The following is a 13,843-nucleotide window of genomic DNA, read 5'->3' as shown; positions in this document are numbered from 1 at the left end:
TCACTTGTTTGGGTTTCTCTGGAGTAGGAGATAAACACTGCTGCATGGGATGTTGAAAGATATGGAACAGAAGGCTGAAGTAACTGGCAAAATAATTGAAATAGCTGCTGGGGTTATGTGAGAAGTACTTAACCGGAGACTTAGACAAAGTTAAGAAGAGCATGCAGGGAGTGGCTCTATTGTGGTTTCAGAGGAGGTAAAAAGTCTTTCTCAGAACCAGCGGGTCACATATCACCAAGAAAGTCAATGCAAATTTGATTGACTTCACCTGTTTCATTTTTTTAAACTCAATTTCACATTTTCTCCTATTTATTTAGTATTTGGTCTGGAAAGGATGATTCCTTGCTATTTATGCCTTTCAGGAACAGTGGGTGAGGCTAAACATGAAGATCAGAGGAACTAAAACAAATCAGACTGAGAGTGTTCTTATGCGGCTTATGGCCTATCTGAAGGTAACTGGTAGGTTTATATAAGTGGGGCCTTAACTTACAAAGATCGTTTCAAAATAAATTGAGCAGGTATAATAATTCACTGAAAATTGCTCCTGAGTTATTGCATGCTATTGCTGACCACAAAGAAAAACAAAAAATTCCCCAAAACTTCAAGTCAGCAATTTGTGGTTAATGTCCCCTTGCTTTATGCTCCTCTATTTAATTTTTTTTTTCCTGGATGGCTCTCAGAAAGATATTAAACTTTTATGATTTTTTCCCGATGATTCATGTTTTTTGTTTACCAAACTATTTGTTGTTTTTTGATGTTTTTGTTTAAACAGGAACAAATGAAAAGATGCTTGAAAAAGACTGTGTGTGTATTATTGATGAGGACAGCAACACAATTGAAAATGAACAGTTCTTATCATTATTTATATTACACCTTTCCTCAAGTGTTTTGTTTTGATCGTTATCTTTATTCAGATCCTAACTATTATCTCTCTTCTTTAATATTTCAAGTTATCTAACTGAGCTTTGATTTTTGGTGATAGGTGTGATGAGAAACATTATATGTGATTGTTATTAGCCAAGATAATTTTTTTAAAAAATTGTTTGGAACTTGATACTAAAGATTTGCAATGACTTTCTTTGACGAGCATAGACATGATGATAGAGATTCTATTAGCAAAGTATTTCATAATTAAGAACATTATAATTTGCTAACAGAGCTCACAACAGCTGCCTGTAGAATAAGACAATATGCTTTTCCTCTCCCCACTGGGCCTAATTCCCTAGTAACCTTATTGAAAATGTGCATGGGCTACAAAACTAAAGATTAACTGTCCAGGGACCTGCTTCCTGGAGCTTATTTGAAGATTAAATCAAATGGCAGGCAATATATATTTGGTAAAATGGCTCTGTTGTAATTTTTTTTCCCACGTAGTGGTAAGTGTAAGAGAAGAAGATGACACTTCATAGCTGTTTTTCAAAAAAAGTTAAAATATTCCTAAATGTGAAATAGTTTTATTCTCATGCTGAAATCAAAATGAATAATTTATTTCTTCACAACCAAAAGCATCTTCTGCTTTTTGAACACGTAATAAAGAATCTCTAATTACAAATTATCCATAATTACAAATTGTTCAGCATCTTAAAAGATGATTATTATTCATTATCTATTTATTTCATAACAAATTCCACTAAAGGTGTGAAAGATGAGTTTAAAATGCCAACTGAGATTTGCAATATTTTAATTAAATAGAAAGCAGTTCAAATATATATTTAAAAACAGAGCTTTTAGACTACACATTAGTAAATGGATTTCTACTTAACAAATCAGAGAAAGATGGATGAAGATGTTCTGCTTTTAAAAATACTATATTTAGCATGCCTGTGCAGAGACACTGAAGTGTGATTTGTCCTCATAGCAGACATCTGAAGAACAAGTGACATTCTTACACAAAATCCATATTGGTGATGTATTTAATTACAGAGCTGATTGAAATTGACAGCTTTAGTGACCTGAGTTTGCACTTGTGGTGATTGATGTATGCTTCAACTCTGGTTACTTTTAAACCAATTCACATATTGCTCAATACTATAATATCATCCTGTCAAATTGCAAACTACGTTTTTACAAGCATGGGGACTGGAGAGAGTGCATGTGTAATTAAAGGGAGAGAGAGATGAATTGTTTAAAAACACTTATGCAACTGTTAAACTGGGACCACTGTTATTTGAAAGCAGAATGAAAGAAAATTCAATACACTCACTCAGGCATCTATGTTTCTAGAGTCATGCTTGGTGCTAGAGAAATGTATTCCTGACTGTAATTCGTGGTTAAGAAAGAAGTCTCAGAACTTTGGAGGATGTCTCTAAAGCTTTGCTTTCTTAAGTATGATGTCAGCTTTTAGAAAAAAAATTTGTGTGTGTTAATAAGTCAGTCATGTTCAACTTCGCGACCCTATGGACTTTAGCTGCCAGGCTCCTCGGTCCATTGAATTCTCCAGGCAAGAGTATTGGAGTGGGTAGCCTTTCCCTTCTCCAGGGCATCTTCCCAACCCAGGAAACAAACTCAGGTTTCCTGCATTGAAGGAGGATTCTTTCCCAACTGAGCCACAGGGGAAGCCCAAGAATACTGGAGTGGGTAGCCTGTCCCTTCTTCAGGGTTATCTTCCCCTCCCAGGAATCAAACCGGGGTATCCTGAATTGCAGGCAGATTCTTTACCAACTGAGCTACCCCTAATCAGAAAAAGGTGATGGTAAATTCCCCTCCTTTACTTGCTGCCTCGGAATTTCGGCTCACTATTTAATTCTTCACATAGCAACTCATCTTTTAAAACAATGTTCCAGTTCATCCCATTTATAAACCTATGTTTTCTTTTCCATTGGATTTCATTCTTTAGAATATCATGAAGTGATATCACTGCATGACAGAAAAATAGCAGGAGATAGCTAAAAATTAAATATTAGACATTTTGAATATTTTAACTCTTCTCATACCAAGGTTGAATATATTTCTACTTAAACTCTGCTTGTCACCTTATTTTGAGGGTTCAACTTCTGTTTTTCTTTTTAAGAACATGTTTCATGTTCCCTACCTCTCTTATTGAGTCTCCTATTCTTTTTTTCCATAGTGGAATACCATCGGAAATGCAAGAATTCAGGACAATAATTATATATAGCACATATTCATTCTTTTTTCTTCCAGCCCTCTCTCATTAATTGTCTGATTGCTTATCATGACTTAAAATCAACTCATGAACAAATCAAATTTAAAACAGTAGAGTGCATGAAAATGTATATTTCCATTTCTCCCTCAAACTTCCCCACCCCTCACAGAAAATACTAAATTAAAAAGAATGATATAAACTTTAAAGGACAGAAAAAAATCAATAGAAAGGTCAGAAGTTGGGAGATACCAGCAATTTTTTAGAAGATGGGGTAAAAAGAATCAAAATAGGTGAAGCCAAAGAATGTATAAGAAGTAGATACCAACAAAAGTGATGCAGATTTAGTTCACGGATCCCTAAAAGCATTTAGAAATTGAAGCCACCAGGATCTGTGGAAAGTAGACAGGTAGGTTGTCAAGCAGGGTCTTATTTATGGAATGAGGCATTTATGCAGAAAAAAGACAATACAGGAGTTTAGTTTCTTATATAATTATTAGAAAGGGTGGTGAATCAGACATTAGATTGGCCTTCCAGGAAAAACCGAAAGAGCACAGAAAAGCAGAGACCCCAATGGAACAACATGGGAAGTAGCTATGGAGTTGTAAGCTCAAGAACAAACTTCTTCCCTCCCCTCCCCCCCGCCTTTTTTTAAAATGTATTGTCTATGTGTTATGTGTGACTTTGGGCAGCGTGTAAGGGAGGGGGGATCGGGATGGGGAATACATGTAAATCCATGGCTGATTCATGTCAATGTATGACAAAACCCACTACAATACTGTAAAGTAATTAGCCTCCAACTAATAAAAATAAATGAAAAAAAATAAAATGTATTGTCATCTTGACTCATCTACCTTGAACTTAGGAAGCTGGAAAACAAGCAATGGGATGTTGCTGCATAGAACTCTCCTTTTCCACAAACTTGCATATCAGAAGCAATTGCCGGCCAAAAAGAATCAGAAAAATAGCATCTGCCTTACTCTTGCCTTCTAAACCACGTGCGTCTAATTTCTGTACAGAATTAATTCACATAGAGAGCTGAAGCAGGAGGATGATTAAAAGAAGTAGCCAATCCATATTGTCTCCAAGACTGAGGAGGCAGAGAATTTTGTTTTTTTTTTTTTACAAAAGATTGAAAACTGAATAGATTTTAGAGACCATTAATATCACAAATTTTCCCTCCCCATTACATGCAAACAGGTGATTACCCATTGCATTACTCAAACATTGAAAGGCTCTTTGTTTCTCTAGAGCAATTGATCTCGAATCTAGAGATTTGAGGTCAACATGCACAAAGTATAGCAAGTTAGATCTCATACTGAAAACAGAAGAATCCTCTATAGTGAATGATGAGACTCCCAATCTCCTCTTACAAACAAAAAATAAAGGAAAAACAGGGTAGCACAAGATTAAAAGGGGTAATAATCTGAGTTGCATCAGACTTTTCAACTTCTACCTCCTATAACTTTGTCTCAGCAAAACAGCAGAGAATGAGTTTCAATAAACTAAAAGTGCAATCCCAAGAATAAGAAGTTATGGAATTCAGAAAACATGAGGGACATGAAGGAATGTTCTTTAAGAAGCACCATAATAAGAACTTTCCAGGGCTTCCCTGGTGGCTCAGAGGATAAGAATCTGCCTGCAATGCAGGAGACCCAGGTTTGATCCCTGGTTGGGGAAGATCCCCTGGAGTAGGAAATGACAAACCAGTATTCTTGCCTGGGAAATTCCTTGAAAGGAGGAGCCTGGCCATCAACAGTCCATGGGTTTGCAAAGAGTCAGACACACCTGAGTGATTCACAGACTTACATAGGAGCTTTCCATGAGTTGCAGCTAGCCTGGAGAGTAGTGAAGTCAGACTGGAATAGAAAGACTGAACAACTGTATTGTATTAGAAAAAGGAAAGGATGAAAGAGAGAGAGATAGAAGAAGGAAGGAGGGAAGGGAGGGAGAAAGAAAGAAAAGAAGGTAGGAGGGGGAGGGAAAGAGGAAGGAGAAGGAGGTAGAAACAGGGAGAAGAAGGAAAAGAAGTGAGGAAATAAAAGTGAGAGATAGCCTAATGTGATGGAAAATGTTAAAGCTGGTTCTGCTATTCTAAATATCAGCATTTTGGGCTAAATTAATCAGAGCTACATAGAAAATCCATGTCAAATAAGAATAGATTTTTAATTTCAGGGGAAACTAAATGTGTCTTTATATATGTGTGTGTATATATATGCACACAAATAATAAAGCTTTATGGCTTAAAGTAGTGAATAACCCTAATTATATAAAGTTTAAATATTGATTCAACAAAAAAGCAATTTTCTCTAATACTGAGAAGATTTAGGGAAGAAACTGCATAGACATAAAACTGTTAAGTTTGTTCTCACTTGGATATTATTTCAAAACATTTGAGATTAAAATTTGTAGTAAAAATAATAGTTATGTTGTTTAGATATACATGAAGCAATGCAAATAGTAAAGATTAAAGATTATTCTATCTTAAAGGAGGCTGTGGTGAGAAAGTGTTACAGAGGAAGTGATCTTTTGTTTCAAACTTTTAAAATAGCTGAATTTTAAAAACATTAGAGTGTTACTTAGACTACATTTTAATTATATAGAAATAATTATATAAATTTATTAAAACTGCTGAATAATACAGAAATGTATAAAAGAGATTAAAAAAACACTCAGCAATAATTACTAAAAACATGCTGGAAAACATTTTAAAGCTTTTTCTGTGTGGATACATTTATGCATATATTTTTATATGTTGTCATTTAATAGCTTTAAAAATGTCTTTCATACATCACAAAGTATTATACAGAAATATAAACTTCTCCTGACTCTTTGTGACTCCATGGACTGCAGCACGCCAGGCCTCCCAGTCCTTCACAATCTCCCAGAGCTTGCTCAAATTCACGTCCATTGAATCAGTGATATCACTCAATGGCATCTCCTATATACACTTGTCCTGTATATTTAGGTTATTCCCACTTTTAATCATCATAAGTAAGGGAAAAATCTTTATCCCTTTATTCAAACAACTTTTCCAAAATAGTCCTTAGATTTTCTTCATTACAATTATGACAAACTTTCTAATTATGTTCTTATTTGTATTAAGACAGTGTTTTTAGAGAAGTTATAGATTCAGAAAAAATTCAGAGATAACAGAGATTTTCCCATATACGTGTGTGTATATATATATGGCCTTCTCCATTAGCCACATCCCCCACTATTTGTTACAACCAGTGACCATCCATTGACACAGCATGGTAACCCAAAGTATATAGTTTACATTAGAATTCACTCTTCATATATATATAACAATTTTTATTTTAATATCTTAATATAATATTATAATTTTATTTATTTATTCATTTATTTACTTTTGACAGTACTGGGTCTTCATTGCTGCACAGGCTTTTCTCTAGTTGCAGCGAGCAGCGGCTACATGGCAGTGCGTCAGCTTCTCATTGCAGTGGCTTCTCTTGCTGCAGAGAATGGCTTCTAATGCACGTGGGCTTCAGTAGTTTTGGCATGCGGGCTCAGTAACTGCAGTTGTGTGGGCTTACTTACTTTGCAGCATGTGGGATCTTCCCAGACCAGGGATCAAACCCGTGTCTCCTACACTGGCAGGGGGATTCTTTACCACTGAGCCACCAGAGAAGCCCTAGAGTTCACTCTTAATGTTACGTATCTTACGAGTTTGGACAAACGCATAATGGTGGATGATGATAATTATGGATCATGATTACAGAATGTCTTCAGAGCCCTGACAATCTTTGTTTCGCCGTTTTATCTTTCTCTCCCATCCCAACAACCATTGAGCACTGATAGCTTTACTCTCTTCGTGGTGGTGGCGGTTTAGTCATTAAGTGGTGTCTGACTCCCTGCAGTGTCAGGCTCCTCTGGCCATGGGGTTTTCCAGGCCAGAATACTGGAGTGGGTTGCCATTTCCAGCTCCAGGGGATCCTCCCGACTCAGGGATCAAACCCAGGTCTCCTGCATTACAGGTGGATTCTCTCATCCTAGTTTTGCCTTTCTCAGAATGGTGGGACAAATTGGCTAGAGGGGACTGGGTATTTCCCTTCCTCTCAGCCACTGAGGCTCTTATCCTGCCAAGTTAATGCCTGATTAGCTAGTTTCCCCTAATGGCAGACTTATTACGAAGAACAGAATGATTTTGTTTATTCCAAAGTAGTTATTTGTCTTTTTTCCCTGCTGAAAGTACAAGAGGATTTTTCTCTGATATTTAGTGTGGGAATCTATTGAGACCATATAGGTAAATCACAAAGTATTGTGGGGTACCTCTTCTGACTGGGTCCCCCTGTATTTTTTAGCTCTTAGACTTGGCTACGCTGAGCCTTCTGTATTTCATTTCAATTACAGTTCAGATTTTCATACCAAGACTTGGTTTCTGTGGTGCTTTCTGAGTCTGCTTTGAGGACTCCCTGTCTGTCTTTCCAATCTTGGGAACAGCAGTTTGTTTTGCATTTTCTTTGCTCTTGTGGAACCAAGGAGATTTGTTGATTTTAAGGTTTGCTCAGATTTTTACTGTAGTTATGATGGAGTGGTGATGTCTAAGCTTCTTACCTTGGAACAGAAAATTGGACTATCATGATATTTTAAATTGCCAAACCATCTGGAATTTATTTCCCCAAATGTGAGGTGTAGCAATAACTTCACTCATTTACAAATAATTAACTAAGATTTCATAATGATATTTGAATGATTCACATCACCCCACTACTTTTGAATTCTTTTCTTCTAAAGTAAATATTTGCATATCCTTGGGTATTTTCTTGCTTATAATGAGAGTTTTACTTTTGTTTTCTTCTTTTCTTTCTGTCTCATTTACTTATCTATTTATCTACTTATCTATTGTCTACCTATGTCTAATCTGTTTATTTATTTAATTTTGTCTTATAATCAAAAACCTTCAGTCAAATGTTAAAATAGTGGCAATGTGCATACATGAATTTTTCTCAAGTTCAGTGTATAAACTTATAAGATTTTACTATTAAGACAAAACTATTCTAAAAAGCAAAATCTTATGAGCTTTCCTATTTATAATTTTTGTAGAAATAATATATCAAATTATTAAAATTTTCCTTTGTCTTTCTTTGCTGTGACTAGTATGGACAGATATTAAATTTTTTCAGTTGCCTTTTCAACACCAGTTAAGATGATCATTATTTTATTCTCTTTAACTCTTAACATAGCAAATCATACTGTTTTTCAGTTGATAAACCAACCTAACATTCCTCAGTTTGGTCATAGTACTTAGGCATTTTTATATGTCATTAGATCAATATGCTAATATTATAGGCATGAGCTCACATTTTTTCTTTTTCTTGATATCCTTATAAAGTTGGTATCAAGATCATCTGGGCTTCATAAAATGATTTTGAAAGTGTTTCTTCTTTCTCTGTTCTTTAGATCTTATGCTCTTTTGGTGGAAAAGGAAATGGCAACCCACTCCAGTACTCTTGCCTGGAAAATCCCATGGATGGTAGGCTACAGTCCATGGAGTCACAAAGAGTCAGACACGACCGAGTGACTTCACTTTCACTTTCATGCTCCTTTGGTGTGATTTCTTCATTAAGTGTTTAGAAGAATTCATTGCTAAATCAACTGCATCTGGAGATTACATTGATGGAAATTTTTATTTTTCATTCATTTTCTTTAACATTTTGTTACAGAGTCATTCAGAAGTCTTCTTTCTTCAGAAGTTTTACTTGTTTTTGCCTAGAAATTTGTACCTTTTGTTCAGTTTTTCAAATCATGAAATGCATTTCATAAAAATCCTCTTATTATATTTATTGCTATAGTATCTATAATATTTGTATTGATACCCATTTTTCTATCTGTGATATTTTATGTGTTCCTCATTTTCTCTCTTGACTTCTTTTCTTATTTTCTTTTTGGTAAGTCTTGAGAAGATTATGTCAGGTTTATTGGTTTTAAAAATATCAACTCTTATTCATTTTCTCTATAATAATTTTCCTATTTAGTTTATTGTCTTATGCTTATTATTAATATTTTCCTCCATCTTATTTCCTTTAGTACAGACTGCAATTCTAACTTTCTGAAAGGTGCTTTCATCTTTAATTTAAATTTATTAAAACATTTTTGGTATATTTATTTAAAGCTATTAATTTCTTTATAAGAATTGCTATAGCTGAATTTCACAAGTTTTTGTATGCTATATTGCTATTAAATTTAGTTCAGTTTTTTTTAGTTCCATTTTTATTTCTTTTTGACTGATGAATATTTAGTTGAAAGTTTTTAAAAACCTTTTATTGGAATAGAATTGATTTACACTATTGTGTTAGTTTCAGTAAGGTGACTCTATTATGCAAATACATATATCCACTCTTTTTCAGATCCTTTTCCCTTATAAGCCATTACAACTGTGTTGGGTGGAGTTTCCTGTGCTATTTCTCTGGACTGCTAATATCCCTTGAAATTTACCCACGTGGTTACTCTTTCTGTTGCTCTTCATTCCTTAAATAATCTACTGTTTTTCAATAGGATCCTGTTAAGATTTTTAAACTTGTCTTATATTTCAAAAATTACACTATAAGTTATAGTTTTGTCATCTTGCTTGGAGACTATTAAATTTTTGAATTTGTGGCTCATTATTGGTAGCTCAGTGGTAAAAGAATCTGCCTTCAAAGAAGGAGAAACAGGTCCATGAATTTGATCCCTGGGTCCGGAAGGTACCCTAGAAAAGGAAACGGCAACCCTTTCCAATATTTTGCCTGGGAAATCTCATGGACAGAGGAGCCTGGTGGCTTACAGTCCATGGGGTTGCAAAGAGTCGGGCATGACTGAGCAACTAAACCACCACCACTTTTATTCAACAACAGTTTTTAGATACTGGAAGTTAACAACAGAGGTCAGTGATTCTAGAAATAAAGAATGACTTGAGATAAGCCCTGCCTTTGTCCTAGATTATGGCCTAGAGAGATATTATAAGCTATTATGCAGAGAAGAACTTCAAGCATGACCCAGTCATCTCCTCCAGTCAAAAAGCCAGAATTTGAGTGGGTAGCTAGTCTCACAGACACTGAGAATAGATCAATAGAAGTCTTCATCTTTGTTTGGAGACTATCAGAGCATAGAGGTCACTTGGATCTCATTATCATTAAACAGTATTTATTAACTACAATGTCCTTGATGACAGAGAAATTATTTACCACACAGTACAGTCCTAGGTAGGATCAGTCCTAGGTAGTGAAAGTAGAGGAGGAACTGTATGGAACCAACATGATATCAAATATGCTAAGAGCCACCCACTCATTTGCTGCTTCCTTCAGTAGAATTTAAGCTCCAGAAAAGCAAGAACATTTTTCTCTTTATCACTGAAATCTCAGTGCTAGTCATAGGACCCAGTACCAAGTAAATGCTCAATAAACATTTTTAAATGTATAAATAAGTATATGACCTTGGGGGAATTAATCATCCTTCCTAACTGTCATTAAAATATAAATACACATTCAAATTCATAGCCCTGTGCTGAAAATTAAATAAACACTAGACATAATAAAAGGAAATATAATGTAGTTAGTAACAAATATTAATAAGAGTAATAGCTTATATAACAATTTAAATCTAGTGGAAAATCACTGACTATTTTTGAGCAAAAGTATGGTTTCATCTGACCTTAGGAATTTGACTTTGACCTAAATTTATGAATAATGGATAAATATTAAGAAGCTAGTAGGGTCAATAAGAAGGTATTTTAGTAATATATAAGAAAAATGATAATGTCAATCAGAATGGTGATAATATGATTAATACAAAGTACAAAATGTAAAAGATATCATTGTGGGAGTTACTTTGAGAGGTAATTAGATATAGAGAATAAAAATATCTATTTCAGATGTGAGAGAATTAGAGAAATGAAGTATTGTTAAAATCAGCATAGAAATCACATGGCAAACCAGTTATTTGTAGAGGGATCGGGGAAGAGGACATCAAGGGAGACAATTCTGAGTTAAATTTTGAATGCTAAATTTCAATGTTAAGAAATCAAGAATGACAGTTTGGAACTTAGAAATGAAATTTGCATAGAGGTCTTCCCTGGTGACTCAGCAGTAAAGAATGGGCCTGCTAATGCAGGAGACACGAGTTCCATCCCTGAACAGGATGATTCCCTGGAAAAGAAAATGGCAACCCACTCTAGTACACTTGTGTGGGAAATTCAGTGGACAGAGAGGCCTGGTGGGCTTCCATCCATGGGGTTCAAAAGAGTTGGACATGACAGACCAGCTGAGCAACAACAGCAAAAGGATGCTGAAGTCAACAGAATAAAGAATAGTAAATAAATCCATGGGTTTCAGCAGATTGTTTGAGTATGTTTCAAAGATACATAAGAAAAAAATTCTTCAATGAGCTCTGAACGCATGTAGTCTGTTGCCACATCTTATTGGTCACCAGATTTTTGCATACATTTCTTCTGCATGCTTGGATATGTGCCAAGTCGCTTCGGTCGTATCAACTCTTTGTGACCCTGTGGACCATAGCCCGCCAGGTTCCTCTGTCCTTGAGATTCTCCAGTTATGAATACTGGAGTGGGTAGCCATTCCCTTCTCCAGGGGATCTTCCCAATCCAGGGATTGAACCTTGGTCTTCTTCATTGAAGGCAGATTCTTTACCATCTGACCCACCTAGGAAGAATTATATTTCTTCCAATAACTACTAAATGTTTGGCTTTGTCTCTAACACAAATGTTTCAGTTAGCACTCTAGTTTTTTGTCTTGTACATAAATCTTACCTTCCTTAAAGGTCTCAATTCACTTGTTCACTGTCATAGAGGATATACAGGATAGGAAAGAAATGGTTATAAAATCTAATAAACAAACATGTTTTCCAAGTAAATGAAGTTTTGCAATCTATGTGGATAAGTCTGTATTCAAATCCTAAGTTCAGTTCAGATGGTCAGTTGCAACCCCATGGACTGCAGCACCCCAGGCTTCCTGGTTCATCACCAAATCCCGAGGATTACTCAAACTCATGTCCATCAAGTCGGTGGTGCCATCCAACCACCTCATCCTCTGTCATCCCCTTCTCCTCCTGCCTTCAAACTATCCCAGCATCAGGGTCTTTTCAAATGAGTCAGTTCTTTGCATCAAGTGGTCAATGTATTGGAGTTTCAGCTTCAGCATCAGTCCTTCCAATGAATATTCAGTACTGATTTCCTTTAGAGTTTACAGGATGGATCTCCTTGCAGTCCAAGGGACTCCCAAGAGTCTTCTCCAACACCACAGTTCAAAAGCATTGATTCTTCAGCACTCAGCTTTCTTTATGGTCCAACTCTCACATCCATACATGACTACTGGAAAAAGTCCCTGTTGGAGTACCTAAATAGGTCTGCCCAGAGAGTGGTGTATTCTGTACATAAACCAAAACCAGGTTGAAACAGTTGACTGTATTCTCGGGTTATGGATTGTGAATGAGTGACTTTTGAAATGAATTTACAACAGAGTGTTTCTATATGCAGTTTTCTGATTCTGTATTAACCAAGCAGATGGATGACTGGGGTCCAGGGCATTCACTTTTGAGGGAACAGGTATGAAAAGTATCCTCCTCATGAAATGATGGGCTTAATTGTCACCCCCTCTAATGCAGTTGTAATGGCTTAAATCTGTGTTTCTCTCTCTCACTGCCTCCTAACCACAACCATGTTTCATTGATCTTTTTACCTCCAGTGCCTTACTCTGATATGATAAGTAGTATATAATTAGTTATGAATTTAAAAATATTAAATGACTGAACACTAGGTATTTGATTAATGTTTTAAATCTAAATATTTTATTCATGATATATGTATCAGTTTATAAATAATTCTGACCCAAACTGCAGGTTAAAATTATATCATAGACCTTCATGATAAAAAGGATTGTAGTGGTCAGCATTCCAAATCTTCCCACTCAATTTTTTTTAAGCTAAGAAATGAGTTTAGCATGAACACTAACTGTTCCCAAATCCCTTTGGGCCTTTTTTTTCTACGTGTTTAAAATTTCCCTGACACCAGAAAAACAACAGTTGAATGATGACCAGATGGCAGGAGAGCTGTGGTAATTTGGCTGGAAGTAAGATGAGCATTGAGGCATAATGAGCAAATTAGAGATTTTAATCTTTTCTACGGGCAGATCAACCTAATGGGGTGGACAAGAGCACTCAATAACTTTTTATTAAGTTTATTTATTTTCTTTAAAAAACAGTGACTGATTCATTGGTATGATGATTTTGGGGGGATGTGACTGATGCATTAGATGGAAATATTTTTCAGGTATTATCCTCTTAGAGCTACCCAGGGTGAATCCTTCCTAATCTTAGTGTATGAGGGCAGGAATGATATCATTGAGGTGTGTAGCTAAAACCTTGGAAACAATCTTGTACTCTCTATTCAGGAGAGTAAAAGAGGATGAAAATCTGCCAATTGTTCCTTACCTTGTCATCTTTTTAAGGATTATGGGATCAAGGGAGTTTTCATGTCTTGCGACATAATTCTGGTCTTAAAAAATTCTGAAAAGACTCTCTGATGTTAGCAATAATTGCCGCAATCGGGTTTCATAAGAATCGATGGGAAATCTGTCAGCACCTGAGGCTTTTCTTAGGTTTATGGCGTGGATTTGGGGGTCTCTCACTTTTAATGATATCGTCTTGTCCAACTGATTGCCTTAATGGAGGGAGTGAGTTGAAAGTGAGGCCCATCAATTTTCTGTGGGGCATAACATAGAAAAGAAA

This window comes from Muntiacus reevesi, chromosome 1, assembly GCF_963930625.1.
Source record: "Muntiacus reevesi chromosome 1, mMunRee1.1, whole genome shotgun sequence".
Taxonomy (NCBI): Eukaryota; Metazoa; Chordata; class Mammalia; order Artiodactyla; family Cervidae; genus Muntiacus; species Muntiacus reevesi.
The sequence above is the reverse complement of the archived record's forward strand: the minus strand, read 5'-3'. Positions refer to the sequence as shown.